The sequence below is a fragment of the Acipenser ruthenus genome, chromosome 24 (assembly GCF_902713425.1).
Source record: "Acipenser ruthenus chromosome 24, fAciRut3.2 maternal haplotype, whole genome shotgun sequence".
Classification (NCBI taxonomy): Eukaryota; Metazoa; Chordata; class Actinopteri; order Acipenseriformes; family Acipenseridae; genus Acipenser; species Acipenser ruthenus.
The window spans coordinates 26,260,516-26,281,503 of record NC_081212.1 but is presented as its reverse complement, the minus strand read 5'-3'; the positions used below and the strand labels follow the sequence as shown (position 1 = coordinate 26,281,503).

At 38.6% G+C, this 20,988-nt stretch overlaps 1 long non-coding RNA gene across 2 annotated transcripts in view; it reads left to right on the top strand.

Annotated features, from left to right (window-relative positions):
- The window catches only part of LOC117428139 (uncharacterized), a 38,045-nt gene extending 20,359 nt beyond the window's left edge, over positions 1–17,686 (top strand). For both annotated transcript variants that reach the window (XR_004548272.3, XR_004548273.3), the window contains exons 4-5: positions 78–402; positions 14,675–17,686. This is a non-coding gene — a long non-coding RNA (uncharacterized LOC117428139). The remainder of the gene's footprint in view (positions 1–77; positions 403–14,674) is intronic.
- The last annotated feature ends 3,302 nt before the right edge of the window (positions 17,687–20,988 follow it).

Genomic DNA, 20,988 nt, shown 5'->3' with positions numbered 1-20,988 from the left:
ATGGCACCAACTGGACGATAATGGGCCTGTTTTTATTTATTTATTTTTTCCTTGTTTTCTTGTTGTCCCCCCCACAGTGCCTTGATGGAGGAAGGAAAAAAGGGTCGTTATTTTAAAAAAAAAAAAATTATATTTTTAAATGCCAACCTCCCTGCTCCCAATATTGCTCCTTCCCCCTAACCCCCCTCCGGAGACTCTAGTGCCATCTGTGCCCCCTGAGAATCAGAGAGAGAGAAAGAAACGCTCCCACTGATGCCAACTGGGAGAAAGCCGCTGCCATCATCCGCCCTGCCAGATGCCATTTTGTGTGCCGGAGGACTCCTGTGTGTGTGGGTGTGCTGAGGAGGCCATCTTGTAAAGAAATCCTCACTGCTGCTCCTAAAATGGCTGTGTTGGCACGAGGTAAGGTTGCATCGTTGCCTTAATTCCGCAATGGGCTTTCTCTCCCGCTCCCTCTCTTTCTCTATATCAATCTATCAACCCCCCTCTCGCTTTCTCTCTTGTCTATTTTATCTTGCTAATTACTGGAGAGGGTGGGGGGGATGTGAAATAAATGAACTGGCACAGGCAGAAGTACAGAGCTGCCACCACCCTTCTCTCTCTTTCTCTCCCCCTCTTTTCCTCCTCTCTTCCCTTTGAGAGTTTTTAATTCAATTAACAGCTTTTTCTAATTCGTTATGTTTTCTCTTTCCCCTTTTTTTTATGATCGTTTAATTTTGTATGCGTGAACTACAATTTGCACTGAATGTTTTCTCAACCCCCCGAATGTCATCTCTTTTTCTCTGTCTCTCTCTCTCTCTCTCACACACACACGCACACACACATTCTACATTATGCAAATCCCAGATGACACAAATCAAGTCATTACAGATTTTTTTTTTTTTTTTTTTTGCTGGTACACAATGAAATGTTGTCAGATGACAAAGCTTTGTTTTATTTTCCATACAAAATGAATGAAAAAATGAAATCCTGGATGCGCAAAATATATCTATACAGTTTGTTGTGAAAACAGCTGGAAGTCTCTGTAATTGAGATATTACTCAGCTAGTTATTTATAATTGTATTTACAAATAAGGGATGCATATAATGAACAAAGAGCTTTCACACTTCATGTGCTATATTCCTGCCTTGTCTCTCTCTATCTGTCTATATGTGTGTGTATATGTGTATATATATATATATATATATATATATATATATATATATATATATACACACACACACATTGAAATTAATTGAGTGTATTAAATAATGCAGTACAAGCACATGTTTAAAATCTGATAGTTTGTTTCTTATGAATATGTTTTAAAACAATGACATTACACATGTTTGCACACAGAAAAGATCATTTATGGATTTCTCTTCTTAAATAATATGCTGTTGCTAGCTAGCCACAGATAAACATGTGCATGTTTAAAATAATATGTATATTTCTATAAATTGTCAAGCGTTATTAACATCCGGTCTTAATAAATTACTGCACCAACGATGGCAAATATCAAGATGAAAAAGCAGTTTTTGAAGAATAGGGATTTTTTAAAAATAAATCTATCATCTGCAGGTACAATACTAGTCTTAGATATAATTTAATAAACAATTATATAGAAAGGTGCATAATGTACACCATCTCTTCAAACATATACATATGTGCTGTATATATATATATATATATATATATATATATATATATATATATATATATATATATATATATATATATATATATATATCATATACAAGAATTGTGATGTTAAAACATTTATTTTACAATTAATAAAATAAATGTTTTAACATCACAATTCTTCAAATGAAATACTTGGAAACAAATTACAGGAAACAACTGTAATGCAGTTTAAGAGTCCATGTGAACTGATAGGGCTGTGTGAGTCGACTAGACCATGCCCAAGTCGTAGCTGTGGAATAAGCTCATATTGAAATACATGTTACATGGGTGCATGGCATTGTTATTTATTATTAAAATTCATTTTTTAGGGTTTGCCTAATGCAACTTTAAAATACCATACATGGTTTTAAATACACACACATATTATATGAGATATAATATATATATATATATCATGAAAAGTTTTTTTTGCATGTACACAAAACATTTAAATGATTAAAAAATAACTAATTTCAGGACGTTTCAGACAAAAGCTGTTCTTCAGCTGTGTAGAAAGAAAAGTAAACACAGTGCAGTACACTGTTATTTTTCAACATTTCTGTTTTATATCTATCTTTCATGAACAAACTGACCTCTGCCTCCGGTACTTTGATTCCAGGGAGTGTCAATACTATATAAGTAATGTTCCCAAAACTGAATAATACAGAATTGAAAGGCCTTTGTTAACACAAGCGTCAAGAGATCAGTCTAACACACTAAAAATGTGTTCTCTTTCCAGCCCACAATGAAATCCACCCCGTCTCTTAAACCACACAACTGTCTTTATTTAGGTTTGTTTACATCACTAATAGTAAGTGCACTCAAAATACTTCAGTTTCATTGTAATATGTATTTTTGGCATGAAGAATCACATTAATATAGTCCTACAGACACAAATAAATAGAAAAAATATTGTCTATATAAAGTACCCATTCATCTATTTATCTACCAGCCAGAAAGAATGCTGTTAATGTAATTAATAAAATGCATATTAACCGACCGGTTGTATTCAGCATAAAAGATGACAAAAACCTTTTTTTGCTTTGCATGTTCGCCAAAACCCTCAACCCTAATTATGAATGTACTGGATTTAATTTGTGCCCAAAAAAACACGTCTGCACGGGTTCCACTTCTACGAAGACTGATGCGATTCCTTTGTCTGTCTATCTTTAGAGCTTTTGTAAAAAAAAAAGTAAAAAAAAGTACCAAAAAAATGAGAAAGAACAACATTAATATTTAATCTAATATGACATATTATAATAGCCCCCCCCCCCCAAAAAAATATATATATACTGTAAATGACATCAATGTACAAAAGCATGATATATGTACCTATATGTGGTTCACTTGGCACAATAACAGAACAGGTTTGTGGGCACATTCGTAGCTATTTCTGTATGCAGATTATACTATACTTGAAGACATTCATTAAATTAACAGCAGTTTATTAATTATATAGGTTATACATTTGGTTCCTGGATGCATTTTGAGTCCTAAAAAACAGAAATAACTGTTGCCTGTTAAATGCATTCTGACATATTTTAAACAGGCAGGTTTATTGCCATCTACTCTTAAACACGGCTTGGTCACTCCATGGTTTCAATCAGGCTTGCAGCAGTGCGGGTTATAAATGGCAGCCCCTTGCTATGTACATCCTCACAAATTAGACACTGTGAAAGGTATGTTGATTAAATGCAAAGTGTTTGCAGCCGTTTCTATAGAAACCAACCACGATGACAATTGGAGTAGGTGTGGAAAAAATATATGTGGACCACATTTAAAAAAAAAAATGATACAGTGGAGATGATGGTTAATTGATTGTCCAAATAGTTATTAGCAATTGTGTTTAATTAAAAGACAAACATTATTTAATGTTAATGTATACTAGATAGAGGCAAGTGCAGATAGATGGTTATGATGGATGCAGAATGAGAAAGGAAACTGAGAAAGCCCCTATGTTCGGTGCTGGTAAGCTTATAGAATGCAGTGGTTAATTATATTTGCATCACACAGAATTTAACAGCAGGGCTTCGCTGCAATAATTCTGATGCAATTTCGTTCTGGGAGGAATAACGAACCTTTATTTGGTTTACAGTCAGCCAATCATTCAAACACCCAACTAAGATCTTGCGAAACTCTGAAATGCTCGATTCTACACATGCTCTTTGTAAATATGCCAAATTAAAAACAAACGCATACTTACAGTAGGAAGAACCATATCAGCCTATTTAGATTTCGATGGCCCAATACAACATGAAGGAAACAGAATTCGATATTAAATACGGACTTCCCCTTTTAATGAACACGGAAACCTTGTTAAGTGATTTATTCAATACAGGAGAGTCATTTGCGCTGTTTGATTCTTGTTTTCCCCCCAAAACAGAATTTTAAAAAATGTATTTTAAAAAAACAAACAAACAAAAAAAAAACGCTGGTGCCGGTTCTCACAGAGATTACAAGAGCATATACACTGGAGACAATAAAGCTTAGTCTACTGCTGCTGTTAATGAAAAAGCCCAGACGAGCTGTTCTCATTAACATAATTGCATTGAAACGAGCAGAGAGGGCAGTGCCGACAGTTAAAGAGACAGCAGCGGCTGCTCAGCGAGTTGGCATCAGGGAACCTTGCCTACTTCACCTCGCTCACACAACCCGACCTCTTCAATCTGTCTGTCTGTAAATGCCTAGTGTCGGTATACAGACGTGGGCCGTGGCATACACAAACACGCGTGGAATCTTAATTACTTCTGTTTTAAAATAAACAAGAAAGACCACATGTAAACAAACATGTTCAACTAAATAACAAGGGATCTATACAGCAAATGGCTACACAGATACCCAGACGAACTCCCTATTCCACAATCTCAGTATTTCCCGTTCAACGCGTGGTTGTTCTTTTAACGTGTGAATAGTGTGAAAAAAACACAATGTTTTTCATTGTTTATTACAGTATACCAACACAAGCGAGCAACAGAATAAATAAAACAGCAAAGAGCTCTTTATCTGGCGAATATCTTTAGAAATATGAACTTGAAAAGATACTGTAAAATTATTGGGGGAGTGGGAAAGGAAAACATCGACAAATGTAGACATGTGATGCATTGCAACAGCATTATAACTGCCTTTTGTAGTAAGGGAAGCTTGGGGAGTGTGCCGTTTACAGCAGGAAGGGGAATTAAAACTACAATAACTATGAACTTCAATGAATCGAAGAGCATGTAAATAAGACTGATGTAAGGAATCTTAGTCATGGTTTAGGTAAATCGCGTTTCTGCACCATTTATACCTGACTACCATGTATCTGCAAATAATAATAATAATAATAATAATAATAATAATAATAATAATAATAATAATAATAATAATAATAATAATAATAATAATAGGCTACATATTTTAGTATATACAGTATATTAAGAATTGCCTAAGCATTTAGGCTCAGCAGTGTCTTTAATTAGAACGCCTTGCTGTAGTTAAGGGGGTGGTTTCCGCGATGCTCGAGATCCAGGCGAGCAAATGTAAGAAAGGGAATGATGATGTCAGTCTGGATATGGACGGGATCTGCGCAGGCGCAGCTCCTAGAAACACAACTGACTAATAAGGCCTCGCTAAATTTCAACCGATGTTTTTTTTTATCACGTGAAGATAGAACAATATATTTGAGTTACACTGTACATATTACTAGTGCTACTAATAACAATTATTATTATAACGTTTATTGTCAACCGTGAACAATGCATTTTAAAGAACAGTTGTTGTATATCTTTCTTTTAAAGTTAATATTTGATTATCATTCATTTCAGTCAACCAGATTAATAACTAACCAGTCTGCAACTCGCTGTGTTGGAAGCGTTGGTAATTAGAATTTATTTATTTATTTATTTATTTATTTATTTTGTCATTCAGATTCGTGTTAATTAAGTTTTACAGTCTAGGCGCTATGTGAAAAAAAAAAACGTAACATTCAGTTATTAATTAGGTTCTTATTTTGGAAGGAAGGAAGGAATAAAGTATCATTATTAAATTGTGTAGGAAAGAAACCTACTGTTTAAATCCGGCAAAAAATACCTTTTTACATTTTCTCTTCACAAATGAGCGAGTCAGTGGCACAGATATTAATTATCTGGTAACGGCCTCCTAGGAGTCCCAATCTGGATTATGTGAGGCAGAGAGAGCGTGAAGACAAGCCAGGAATAGCACAGATCTCTAAAAAAGTGCTGTAGAGAAATTAGATTTACTGAAGCTCTGAAATGCATGATGAAGATATGCAGCTATCAATACCCTAAAAGAAAGAAACATTGGACCCTGAACACTGGACTGACCTGTTCTGAGAGCTGCATACTGCTAATCCAGCATTCAGTGCCCTAGTAATTAAAAAAAAAAAAAAAAAAATCAGTAGGGACTTGCTGGCTGGTTAGAACAGGAGACCGCTAAGTTTTGATTTGACAAAAACTGATAAGCACCCAAATGTATTACAACACCACTAGTGCCATGACGCCACTTCATACAGTAGTGAGTCTGACCGATCTACAGTGCGATGCAGGGCTACAAGGCGCTATACTGTAATCCTGCATCTGAGCACAGCACTGCGTCTGGATTGCCGAATGCTGAATAATTGACCCACACCCTGAAAGTAATAAGGGTGCATTGCAGGACTGAAAAGCGCCCAGACTTGTCAGCTTTAAAACAACACCACTGCCAGGTATGAACCGTTGTAGTGCAAAACCAAATCAACGTCCATCAAAAATATGTTCTATTAGAATCCGGTAAATAGACTTCCACATACTCGACTGTGTGCTGTACTGGTGATGCAGTGAAAGCACATGACGCAGCTCTGACCACCCCCTTGATGGAACTGTTAGCCTCACAGCACACTGCCTTTCATTTTCAGGTTCTTCAGATTTATAATGGTAGGTGTAACCTTCCCATGCTTTCAGTATTATAAATATATAGGTTTGGGGTCTTAATTCGATACTAATGCATTATTGACTCATTTGCTTTAGGAATGTCAGTTTTAGGTCATTCTCTGCAGGTCAACTGTGTCCGATTGTACAATACAATGCATTGCTATGACAACGGGATGGAACAGTCTTGTACATAGTATAGGGGGTTTATGTTTACCGCTGATACCAGATCTAAGTAAATTCATTTGTGGTTTTTCAATGTCACTGAGACTAGGCTATTTTAACCACTGGGTATGGTTGCTTCTCATTCCATGTCCTCACACAGACACATTCTCACACACACACACACAGATTCAAACACACTCTGGCCTTGAGTAAATGTTGTTTTTTGCCCCCGGCATTCAACAGCAATGAGAAACACACAAAAAAAAAATAAGAAAGCAAAATGCAAGCTGCCACTTTGAGAGTGAAGCGTGCAGCTGTAGCCCCTGTGTTAGTAAACAGTTGATAGTGTTCACATTATTATTCAGCTCCCCATTCTCCCTCCCACAATGGCTGCATTGTGAGGGGGGCACTTGACAAGGGTCTGCAACCCCTTTCTCAGCATTGTCTGGGGTGCTGCTGCTGAAAGGAGGGGGGGGGGGGGGTTGGTCTTGGTGGGAAAAAACGTCCCAGACCAGACATGGCCAGATGCCTAAATTAACGTCAAAACCATGAAAGTGTCTTCGGGACAAGGGACCTCTTTGTTTTTCTGTGTGTGTGTGTGTGTGTGTGTACTGTATGTGTCCCTGTGTCCATGTCAATTAGTTTGCTGTCTTCTTCATGCATGTCTGAGGAGGTAGAGATTAATGTTAACATGCCTCTGAGTATTGTCTGGTAGATATATCTTTTTAACTTTTATTTACATTACATACGTACAAGCCCATATGTATTTGCTTATTTGTTTTAGCATTCTTTGAAATGGGGAACAACGTAAACACAACAGGACTATGCTGGTTTATTCTTGAAAACTTAGAAACTGGTAGCGTTCATCTGTACACCTGTCAGTTATAAGTTAATATGCACAGATGATTTTATAGCATAGAAGACAACAGTACATATTAACTAGTTATCAAAAAAAAAAAAAATTTTTGGTCAGTTGTTTTCCATGCACAGCAAAATTCGATATACTAGAATCTTCAGGACCTAGACATTTTGAATGGCTGAAAGAGATCTCATAATTTATCATCCTATGGAAACAGGTTATTTTCAAAGCCGTAGATTACTTACTTACTCTCATTAACAACAGTTATATGGCGGCATCTACATAAATACTGCAAACGAGTCCTGAGTGGGACAGGCAGTCTTGGTAGTAATGATGGAATCAGCTTTGGGTAAGCCGGCTGGTACCTTTACAGGTCATTACTGGACCTGCCAAAACAGATGAGTTGACAGATACACACAGTCATAGTGTGAGTGTGAGAGAGTGTCACTTCCCTACAGGTCTGCGACACTCACTCACACTCGCACTGCGAATCAGATAAATAAAAGAGTGAACAACCCAGGCAGGCAAGTAGGTTGTAGAGCGCGTTTTTCATTCTGCTCTGGCACAACGGTGGGGCTGGCAATTAATTAAACTACCATTACAATATATTACCCCTTGAAAATAGGACAGCAAGAGAGAGAGAGAGAGACGGGGAGACAGAGGGAGAGAGAGAGAGACGGGGAGACATGGAGAGAGGGAGAGTTTAAACGGAGGGCAGACGACAGTATCATAACGAAACAAAAGAGAAAGTACAGGAATGGAGAGTGTGTGTGTGTGAGAGAGAGGAAGCGAGAGCGAAAGAGAGAGAGAGGCAGGTGACATTTACAAAGAGCAGACGCCATGTTTAAAATAGAAACGCCCTTGTTTTCACCACCGCGTTTTGGAGAGGAGGCAAAGTGATCGTTAATGTATTCATGTGCCTACAGTACAGAGCTGGGATGCTAATTTATTCATAGGGTATGTGTGTGTGTGCGCGCGTGTGTCTGTGTGGTGGGGGATTGAAAGGGGGTTTACTGTCTGGGTCTGTCTGCGTTGCCATGTGGCAGGCACTGTGTCCAGCATGGTAATAGCACAGTGGTGAACAGGAGTCTGGAATCTGGGTAGCTTTGCTATGTCTGGTAACACAAGTGCACACACACAGATGCACACACACACACGCACACACGCTGGTTCTGCCTCCACCTTCCTTGCTATCATATGTATCGCTGACAAGGCATTTTATCAGCAAAAGATGTGAAGAAATTCTGTGAAGGTTTGTAGAAAATCCTATACACACACATGCATACAGATACCGGGATTTCCACACAGGCAGGCAGATAGACAGACAGACAGACACACTGTTGTTGTGTAAGCTGACGTGGGCAAACCAGAGGCGAGGCAAGGGAAGGCTGAGACTGCAGGAAGGGAAAAACAAAGGAGCCGATTGGTCGGTAGCGCACATTGTCATTAAATAAGGAGTCAAACCTGGAAACTGGCAGTCAGCTCCTCTTCCCACCAGCATCAGTGCAGTGCCTAAGGCCTTTGTTAGAATAGAGGGACCCATCATTTACATATGCTCCTGTCATTTTAGAAACAGAATATAACGCTCTATCCAAGGTGCATCGTATCCAATTGGATTCAAACACCAGAAATGTGTATGAAAAAACAACTGCAATAAACAAATGTGGATATGATACATCTATCTATATATAGACAGACCATTTCCAGACATGGGTGTCTATGAGGAGAACGAAAGCACTGACACAGCCAGCACACTGTATTGTGGTACAAACTGCTGGTAGCCATCCATCTATATGACAGTATACTCTGTAAAGTTACTAGACCCACCTCAGTCTTGATCAATAAGAATATGGTACAAGTCACCCTCTTCTTTAACCTAGGAGTAAATGTGAGATATATATATTATATATATTATATCTCATTGCAAAAAGAAAGTGGCGCTTGCATAAAGCAGATACAGATACTGGGAGGTTCTGTCTGTTCCACTTTGGAATGCTGCTGTGGAAACCCCTTCACCTTTGAATTGAAGTTTGCCAGGTTAAAGCACCAAACAATAGGCTACAACATGAAGATATCTGCTTTGTAATTCACATTAACATCACGATCTCTACACAAATGGAACCGCTATTGATCTCTAGTCTCTACTACATAAAAAAGGTGTTTTTAAAAAAATACACAGACAAACTGCAATAATATATTACAAAATAATAACAAATGGCACTAGACTTCCATTTTGGAATTCTTTATAGAAAATCTCCCCCAGATCACCTCAGTGGCCTTATACAGCACCATACATAATGCACACCCTGTAATCAATTGTTTTCTATATATTAGAATACATTTCATTTATCTGCAGTTATAGGAACTCTGCATTAAAAGTAAATGTACTGCATACATACATCGGTGTAGATAAACGGCTGTTGACTACTATCTTCAAGATATGCAACTTTAATTAATTCAGGTGGCAAATCTCTTGCAGGCTGTTCATTTAGTTTGGGATGTGCGTGTGATTAAACAACAATTCGAATCTCGGTTTTGTGTTTGAGGGAATACATATTACTGTAAACGTGTTCTCCTCGGGTATTGCGAGTAAAAGCCGCATGTAATGACGTTGGATGCAGGCCAGGAGAATGATTAACACAACTTGGTTTTGTTTTTAAAATATGCACATAAGGGTAAATTGCATATTTCAAACAAAGAAGACTCCAGTAAGCATTATAATTCCCAGTCCCATTAGGTCTATGCTCGAGTGAACTGCACTTTTTACCAGCAGCAGAGTTGTGAGTTAATGAAGAACAGCTTTTCTTGGGTTTGTTTAAAGAAGATTGTATTTCTCTTGTTCAGACCCCTCCCTTCCCCATGTGAATACCTCAGCTGCCAATCTCTTCTTAATCTGGGGGATAAACGCGATTATGCTGAGAAGGGTTGTTCTCATCTTTGTAACGACGACAGGGGAGCTTCCATTTCGCTTTTTGCCGGACGAGCGGGCCTGAAAAGCCGGGAATCGGAATTCCCGGTCACAGCCCTGGTTCTGGCTCAGAGTGCCGGTGAGATCAGCTCTCCTGGGCAGCACAGCATCTTTAAACGGAGCGCTTATTATCACAGTGTAGCTTCACAGTACATGTTAATGTTATTTATTTATTTATTTATTTATTTATTTATTTATTTATTTATTATTTTTGCTGTGCAGCTTTGACATATTCTTTTTGTGATGTCTCGTTCCGTTTATCGAAATGGGAAATTATTCATAATAATGATTTCAAATCATCATTATTAAACAGCGGGTGAATGGAAAAAAAATCATTCGCTACAAATGCTTCTGTTGTTGTGTCAGTATTTATGGGTCTTGGTGGAAGTGATTTGTTTGACTGAATTGCTAAAAGCTGGGCCAGAGCTGGTTAGTGTCTTGTGGTTGAGTCTGTGGTCAGCTTTGATGAGCTCAGAATGCAGTATCACTTTCAGACTTGCCCACTTAATTAAATAGGCTGTGACTACATAGTGGCTTGTGTTTGGAGTAGTGTGGTCAGTATATCAATGTGAATCTAAATAGCATGCGTTTTCCTTGTATATGTCCCTATAGCTGTCTGCCTTGCTACCTAACTCACTGAGTAAACTCGCCATGTGCTTTCAGCCTGTGGCTCCTCTCAGATGACTATGGATCTCTGCCTGGTTCAAGTCTCCTCTCCTGTCTGTTATTTTCTATTTGTGTACAGTATCCCCACTCTCGCCCCCCTGCTCGATCCCGTTGCTTGGGGAGAGGGGAGAGGGGAGAGGGGAGGCTCAGCAATGTGCTGGTGAAAGGGCCGGCCTGTCACAGTCTCTGAGAAGAGCAGGCCCGTTTCCCCATGCAGCTGGGCACAGGCACGCAGCACACTGCTCAGGAGCCTGGGAATGTCAGCTCTCAGGGAGTGCTTTATATTCATCAGCCAGTCGCAGCCTCACCCCTCTCCCCGATACATTCACTGTGACTTTAGCAAACAGACCCCCCTCCCCTCCCCCTCCCACAAGTACAGAAAGCACACTTTCAGGGAAGAACAATGTGTCTGACAGGGTCCTTTCAGACTCGGACCGGCTCACTCACTTAGTCTACTCTGTCTGCCTCACTCCTTACGCACATTTTAATTTTGTTTTGTCTTTTTTCCCCGCTTGACAGCTTACAGCAGAATAATACATGAACTTTAAAGAGAATAGAAAGAAAAAGCTGAATTGTAGGTTTCTTTCCTTTTTTTCAGTGAGTTAGATACAAGTGTATTAAAGTCCATTATTTCACAGTTCCTATATATATTTTTTATCTTTCTAGAATTTATTTCTCTGTGTTTTGGACTCCAGACAGCCTTTATAATGCTTGTGGTTTCTAACGCAGTGTGGTTTGCCTGGCTTGATAAGGAGTGAATGCGGTGTAATTGTGCTAAAGAGTTTAGCCGAGGGGTGTGTGTGTGTGGAGGGGGTTCTGGTGCCTGTGTTCTTCTTGAGGTCTCATTCAAGTTTGAGGTCTGGGACAGTGATTGAGAATAAAAGGCGAATGATTTGCATAAGCCGCATGCTGTCTGATGGGCTGAGGGGGGGAGAAAGATATCAGAGTAGATAAAAAGAAGAAATAAATCATGCAGCGCATCATGGAGAGAGAGCGAGAGAGGGAGGGGGACAGGAGAAAGAGGGGAGGGGAGCTGGGAAACAGGGTTCAAAGTCCCCTGGAGGGATTAAATTGTCCAAAAACTTTTCCCTCTATGGTTCTGTGAAATGGGCAATGGTGCATGGAAACGTCTTCAGTAAATGAATACCAAACTGGGGGAGAAAGAGATCTTTATTTGCTGTAAAAGTAGCAAAAAAAGAGACCCTAATCACTGTGTGCAGAGGGCATGTTTGCGATTCACAGAAGTTTTTTTCTTTTCATAGACAGGCAGAATGTTGTGTGCAGTCAAGCTTCAGGCATCAGTTATCTGTGTATGTGTGTGTTTTACTATAGGAATAATACATACATAAATAAATACAATGAAATAATAATAATAATAATAATAATAATAATAATAATAATAATAATAATAATAATAATAATAATAATAATAATAATCATCATCATCATCATCATCATCATTTTATTATTATTATTTCTTTTTATTTGCTGTTAAGATGTAGAAGTTGAAAACTGTGAATCAGTGTTATTGTTGAGTGTACTATTCTCATATTGTGTTTGGATAATTCTCATAGTGTGACAGACTTGGCTAAGGAACTTCAAAGCATTTAAAGGCATATTCAGGTGCAGTAATGTCGAAGCAGTTGGTTTTCTTATCATCTAGCACCTTGGAGCAGCAGTCTCTCTGCCCCGGTCCCTCATGCTAGCCATTGTACAGTGGGCTGTATCCGCTGTGCCTGCAGCAACACTCGTTGTGCCATTTTGGAAATCTCACTAAAGCTATCTGGATTCAAGGGGAGCAGATGGTCGAGGTGTTTCACATCTTAAGAAGGCGTGAGGTGTGTTACAAATTAGTGGAGGATTTTCCACAAGGCTTTGGGGTGGAATGAAGGGGGAGGGGGGGGGGGGGTGTCTATCCCTAGCGCTCATTAAATTGCCCTTATTATTATTTTATTCTGCTTCTCCTGCTATAGAAGGCAATGGGCCCAGTCCCCAGCCAGTCTGTGTTTAGTTAAGGCTGATGGACAGGCTTGCAAAGTCATCAGACATTGATGGGCTCCGCTTTGATGGAGAGGCTGTTGTTAAAAAGCTGAAGAGAATAAAAGGGTGGTCTTTTTTTTTTTAAGATCCTTGTGTCTAATTCCTCTAAATCTGAATTTGCGATTCTGTATTTATTTTTCTTTTTTGGGGGGTATTAATAGTGATGCGCTAGTGAGGGGGATCAGTAGACCTCTCCTTGTTTGAACAATAACCTTTTATTTCTCTGCTCTGTCTCGTTGGGAATCCCAAGCTGTGTCGGGATCCCTCTAGAGCATTCGAACACAGACCCCTACCGGTTACCCGTCTGTTATTTTACTGTCCCGAAATCAAATCTGTAGATAAACCTTACTCAACAAGAAAGGATAATGATAATGAACAGATTTGGGAGACACAAAAAAGGGTTTTTTATTCACTGTATTTTCCAGTACTCAAAATATGCGACACAGTTTCAATCAAAGCACCGTCGCTTTGTGTGCTTATATATACTGTATTAGTCTGAATGCTGGCTTGCCTTCTGCTAATTGCAACACATATTGTGCACACAATCCCTTGAGCTTATCTTGACAGCTCGATATCTGATTTGAAAGTTTAGAAGTTATCAAAAATAGTGGAATGGAAAAGTACATCTAGTACAAAAGTACATGCACTCATCTACAGTTTGAATACGGGGGTGAGGGCAGGGTTAATCCAGAGAGCTGTGTCTTCACAGAGGCAGTGCGGCCACACAGATCAGCCTCTCAGACCTGCTCTCACACACTTAGATTCCAGAGCCGTCTCTTAGAGTCACGGTGACCAGGGGATTTAAAGAGAGAAAGAGAGAGGCTGAACTGGGGGGCAGGGATGTGAATCAAGACCAGCGTTGTTCTGTCTAGGCCTACTAATTAAACCACTGGAACTTTGAAAGGTTCTAATTAACACTATGTGGTTTTACTGACTAAATAAGTCCCACCTTAGAGAGAGAGAGAGAGAGAGAGAGAGAGAGAGAGCTCTTGTCTCTGCTATACCTGCGGGGTGATTCGTTTGTGAGGAGGAAGAGCTACCTTGATGATTTCATTAGAGGACAGCGCCGCACGTTAGGAGCAGCACATTTAAAGATTTGTGAAGAGCACCGGGGGGAACGCAATGCCAGTAACACGCCATGGCTGGCTAACTATGTAGGGAGACTAGTAATTGTGCAGCGAGTCTAATACCTTGTTGCCACCAGGCAAAGCAAACCATAATGCAATTAAGGAATTCCACATGGTTCCAGCTAGCATTGCAGTGTCTCCGTCTGTGATGAAGCGATACTGCAGATGAACTGGTAATGGGGATATATACTGTGTGAGACCTTGAGATGCAGTATAATCTTTATCAAACTGTCAGGCTCATCACATATCAACCTGCTGTTTTGTCTTTTGTGTCTCCTGCAGATTCACATTGCCAGCTGTACAAGCATCAATCCGTTAAGAAGCCATGCCCGCTGCTTTGTTCCAAGACAGCCTGGAAAGAGACTGGATCACTCTGTAGGACACGGGACTTGAGCAAGCCTGCTGATTGTGGATTTTCTTTTTGCAAAGGAAGAGCCTGGGTTGACTTGTGAACTCACTGCTGTACAGGGGATGAGCCTTCACTGCATCGGGGATGAACACGGAACATCACACAGAAGATTTGAAGAGATGCAAACTGAAAATAAGAGACTTGCAGTTTTAATGACTCTCAGCCCGCACGTGATTCCACAATAACTGATTGTATCCCTATTTGAATTCACCTTCTTGAGGAAACAGTTGAATAATGTATTTATCCTATTACAGATCATTGATATAAATACAGCAGATATTCAGATCATTTAGGATTATCCATATAACAGGAGTACTGTATGTTTCAGCATTTTTTGTGATCTGAATGTTTAAAACTAGATTCACCATTTACATAACCGTTAGATTACAAAGTGCAAAGCCAATTTTCATTAGGAGGTAAGAAGGCACATTTGCGGATCAGCTTTATGGATTGTACCCCTGTGGCATGGCTGGGGTTCCCTCATTGGAGAAGAAGCCCCAATATATACTTGCCTGAAGTGTGGCTCCAATGAAGTGATAACTAGAGGGGGGATCAAGTATACAAGGAGAGCGCAACATTGGTACAAGATGATAAATATCATGGTTTTCATATCACGAGTGAGATGTTTGTCTCCTAGTACACTTGAAGCATCCTATAGTTATAGCTCTCAAGTGCATTTGAATAAACAGTCAGTAACGTGCTGCTGCCACTCTGAGTGTGATAACAGAACCGGTCGTTAAGAGGCAGGCTGTGCTGTGCTGTGAATGGGAGTCTTTGTGACGTTGCTTAGCGCAGGATTTAGAATCACAGTGAAAGTGAATGGCACTTTCCACTTCTCATAGAGTGTGTCTAAGCATGCCTGAATTAAAGGCACACTTGTCCCACTCATCTAGAAGGTGTTACAGGGCGCTTATCGTGATTTCCCAGCTCCTCCACCCAAGCAGCGACAGCAGACTCCCAAATAACAAACCTTCCACCCTGCCAGCATGCCAGCCCCCTCCAGCACGGAGACTGTGACACAGGCCCTCCACTCCACACAGCCTGGCACTTCACAAATGCGTCACACTCCTATATTTAGCAGCTACCGATGTATTTCAGTAGGGAGTTTGCTCATCAGGAGATAGAAAAAAGGAAACCACTCAGTCACTTTAAAATTCTGACGAGAGCTGGGTGAGGCAAGGAAAGAAACCGAGATGGATTTGGTAGACCTAATACCAGCATGTGTGCCAGCGTGCTTGTGTGTGAGTGTGTGGGTTCAGAGTACCTGTAATAGAAATCAAGAACAACACATTCATATGTTTCTGTGATTGAGGAATCAATGTCTTTTAAACAGTTCAAGATATCATATATGTGGGCGCCCACCTGTGCTATTTCTAGAATGCAGTTCAGCTCAGTCTAGTCAATGTGACGCTAATCAATCTGATCACAGAGCAGCATGTTCGCAGGCTCCCTTCAAAGAGCTGCGAGCAGGGAAATTGCTTTGTGCCACAGTGGTGGAGTTCATATAACCTTGTCAAAGCAAAGGAAGAAAATTAACAGTCAGTTGATGTACCTGAGACTCCATTTAAAAGCAAGCATTGTTTATATTAGAAATACAAAAGTTGATGGAATTGGCATTCAAATTGCAGAATACAATTACCTGTTTCTTTTTTATTTAATTAAAAAATATTACAATTGGATATCATTGTGATGTCACTATCCAAGCATGTCCCCTTGTGTGTTTATTGTGATATCCACAACTGTGTGATTGAAGTTCTTACCACATCCACGATCCATTATATATAATGCTGAACACCTTAAAAAAACATATATACAGTATATATATATATATATATATATATATATATATATATATATATATATATATATATATATATATATATATATATATTGTGCTTTTGGCTGTATTCTATATGTGCTTTTATGAATAAATACAGACTGTTTTGAAATAAGCAACAGAAATCAGTAAAATAAAATAAAATATGTTTACAAATACATATCCTGGAACACGTGATTAGGTCATGCAGTAATCGTGTTAGACAATTATTCCCGTGGAGACAAAGTGAAACATATTGAGTCTTGTGTGCGGGGACACGCTGGAGTCGCATGGGAAGCAGCGTCTTAATGAGTGCAGTGCTTACAGAAGAAATCAAGGGCTTCTTTTAGCAGGATGACATGATCGTGAGCAAACACAGGCCTGGGGCTGCTGAAAACCACTTGTGGAGATGAGTTAGAGCATGCCAGCATCGTGCCTTAAAACTGCTGCAAATAAACACCATACATTGCATGTTCATGTGTGGCCTGGTCTATGAGCATGACAGGGTGTGTTTCGTTGTGGGATATCGCCATGCTTCTGGCTATGGGTCAATTTCAAAGACAAAACTACTTTTAAAGAGAACCCTGGCGATGCTCCGAGATATCGTCACGGCTATGACATCATATAGTATATTGAAATAAATAGGACGGTCCTTGCCGTTGTATAATAATCCATTTTAATCCAAGGCCAGCCATAATGGGACCTCACTATCGTACTGAAACATGCTACTGTGAAAACATGTATCAGACTTTGTTTTGTATTTAATGCATATTTATATTATAAAGTAATTGAAAAAACTGATATTAATTAGCTGAAACGTTCCAGCTCATTATTAATATAGAGACTTATCAGTTGATCGATTACTTTATTAAGTATTTGATCCGGATTATCCTTGGACAGAGAGCTGTTTGCTGTTTTTGAATTCTTTGTACTCTCTCTGTAGACATTATTTGAAAATATGAAATGATGTTTTGCCTTGATAAAGGGTTTATAAACAGCTGTGTACACTTTTTCTACGCAAGTATATGTTCGTTTTCAATATTAAAAATAAATAAATAAATAAAAACTATATCAAGCTATGTTGTTCGTTTTGTAATATGACTAATGTTTTTTTATAAAATTATTTGGGGTTCATGAATAATCCAAGAAATACTGTTATGGGGAGGAGGGTGTTTGTCACATCATGGTTTACAGCACATAGCTGCTGACCCCTTCGGTCAATCACACGGGCTCTGAAGGGGGTCCCAAGCAGACTCCTAATCACACACAAACATGCAAGCACGTTCAAATCAGCAAAAGGCTTGCTTTCTTCTGAAGAATCTCTAGCACCTTCAGAACTAATTAACAAAATCAAGTCATCCAAACTTTCATGTCTTACTCTAGAAATTTGACAGAATTGTAGTTCTCTCATGCATAAAACATTTTCATATTATGTGTACAGTAAAAGAAACCTCAGAATTGTTAATAATAATAATAATAATAATAATAATAATAATAATAATAATAATAATAATAATATTATTATTATTATTATTATTATTATTATTATTATTATTATTATTATTATTATTATTATTATACCCATATATGTATTATGCAAATGGAAATATGTATTTCCAATATTGTTTACATTGGTAATATTCTTTGCATAGCAATTGTGTTAATAAAACAACAAGCTTGTATTATTTAAATATGCTTTATAAGGATAGTTAGATACTAGGAGAGCTTTTTTAAAAAATAAAGTTTTAGTTCGTTCATAATATGAGTTTAACAGCCCATAAAGTATCTGTGTTCAGGCAGTTTGGGCAGAAAAATAAATGTTAAAAACTGTGTCAAAGATTCAAATTAAGGACAGCTAATGCAATAAACGTTCATCTACATCTATTCAAAGGTGTGAGTGTGACACAAAACATTATACCGTGATCCAACAAACGCTGTACACACTTTGTCCAATTCCCTTTCCGGATAGGGTACCAGTTTCTCTGCACAAGCAGGACTTTTGGTGTTACTGAGATGGAAACGGTTGTGTTTGATGGTGGGATCGACGAGGACCAGTTCAAAGATACGTCTGAGCACCGTGTCAACGAACAATTGAAATTGAACTGCATGTGAAGAGTCAATGCCAGTGTCACCCCCTCCTGTACCGAGGCCACGGAATCAGACGTCGCCAGCAGTGCTGCCCTGACTGCTGAGCGGATCAGACTATACACAGCAGACAGGAGGGACTTACTGAATGGAAGCAGAAACGTTTGAAGTTTCAAATCTGAAGAAAAAACAAAAACAGAGCAGATGTTTGGTAAATAAAACGTGTAATACTATTACAATAGACGATTACTCAGCAGCACGGAAAAGCGTGCAAAGAAATCCGACCAGTGTTTTTGTTCTTCTGCCTAACTCTATTCTAGCACGTGGTGTGGTACCTTACCGCCTTCCTGCTAGCGGGAAGTTGCACTACAATGTTACAGAAATAATGTCAACTATATGTAGAAGAGGCTGGTTCAAGGCGTTCTATACAGAACACTATTATTTTCAAACTGTTTAGTTAAGAAAACCACACCACCAACAACAACACAGAGTTCTAGAATGGGTTCAGCACAAAAACGAAGAACCGTGCAATGTCCCCTAACCCCATACACAGAACTCTCTTTCCTAACGCACAAACACATTGTTCAGAACAAAATGAATGCATGTGTAAATATTCTATGAAAAATTATATTCGTTCAATGTTCTGCTGCCAGCTTTGAAACGTTGAAATGCTGCTGATTAAGTTGGAACCACACGTGTTTTTACTGTGCTGTTTGTACATTGCAATCGTCTTTGTATGCATTTTAATCGTCTCTTTATTGTTTTCCAGGAGCCCCTTGTAAATGAGGCCTCCGTGTCAATAGGTAGATCTCCAGGTTAAATACATCAAAAATAATACATTGTATGAAGTATGCATGCATAGCATTAGCACCCGGAGCACTCCAAGCATGCAGAAATACTAGGTAGAATGTAATATAAAAGAAGAAAACTATAGAATGGAAGAAGGGGATCTATAAACCTCACAATTCCCATCGTATATGTGTTCTTCATGTATAATATCACTGGCTGTGTGATTTCTCTTCACTCCTCATTTTGTGCATTTCTGATGAGGTTTGTGTGTGGCAATGTGTGAAAGTGTGCCAGCTGGTTTTCAGGCTGCATCGCGTTTCAGAACTAAACATCAATCTCATGAAAGAAAACTAAAAAACATTACAGAGTAAAGCATATCAACACTAAAAATGAGTTTATAATCTGTTGCATCTGTTCAATAATGGAACATTTGACTGCATTCTCTATGATTGAAGATTCATTTTAATAGAGCGCAACTTGATTTACTGATAATCAAACAGCATGGATTATATTTGTGATGACAATAATAGAAGCCAGCTCTGTCAGTAAACAACACACACATACTTTTATACAGGTGCAGTGAAACAGCTGCCTCAGTTGTGCTATTTTATCAATGCATTTTAATAAAGACGCATGTCTTTTTTTACCCCTGGTCTTTGGGAAGAATGTGTAAGTGCACCCCACGTTATAAACGGAACTGTGCTCAAGTGATTCATTGACTGGTGACGCGTACTGATGATCTGACTAAAGGGAAATGTCACTAATATTGGCAGCGAGAACTCGATCAATTGAGGGTGAGTTTGACGATACGGGACTGATGAACACGCGGACACCCCGGCCAGTGACCTTTGCGCTTCTAATCCCTTTCACAATCCGTTTATCGCCTCTTAAACCATAAACCAGGGTTACTTACACAGGGTGTGGGTTTAATGGGGATTACTTGAGGTGATAAAAGGATTTACTAGGCATCTCTTTATCACCAGGATAGTCCAGCACCGAGACTAATTCAGGTTCCTTCTCAAACGTGCAATCAAAAATAATAATAATAATAATAATAATAATAATAATAATACTAATAATAATAATAATAATAATAATAACGAGTGAACAATCTACCTTTTTATTATAACTGTTTTTTAAAAAAATATAATTTAAGTTACAGATGTTCTGCTTCATGACTGGATGATGACGTTATATATATATATATATATATATATATATATATATATATATATATATATATATATATATATATATATATTAGCTCAAAGAGTCAGCTGTTCCTTTTACACAAATGAGATTGGGATCAATTTGATTGCTGGATTCAGAAAGTAAGAGTATAAGACCAGGAATCGTATTAACAGAATCAGATTGTATTCACTTTCATGGGAATTGTTGCTGTTATAACCTTGTGTTATATAGTTACATGCTTTAACAATTATGTTGTAAATAAAATTAAAAAAGGGTTTCCTATAGGTGTCCTATATAGAACCGTTC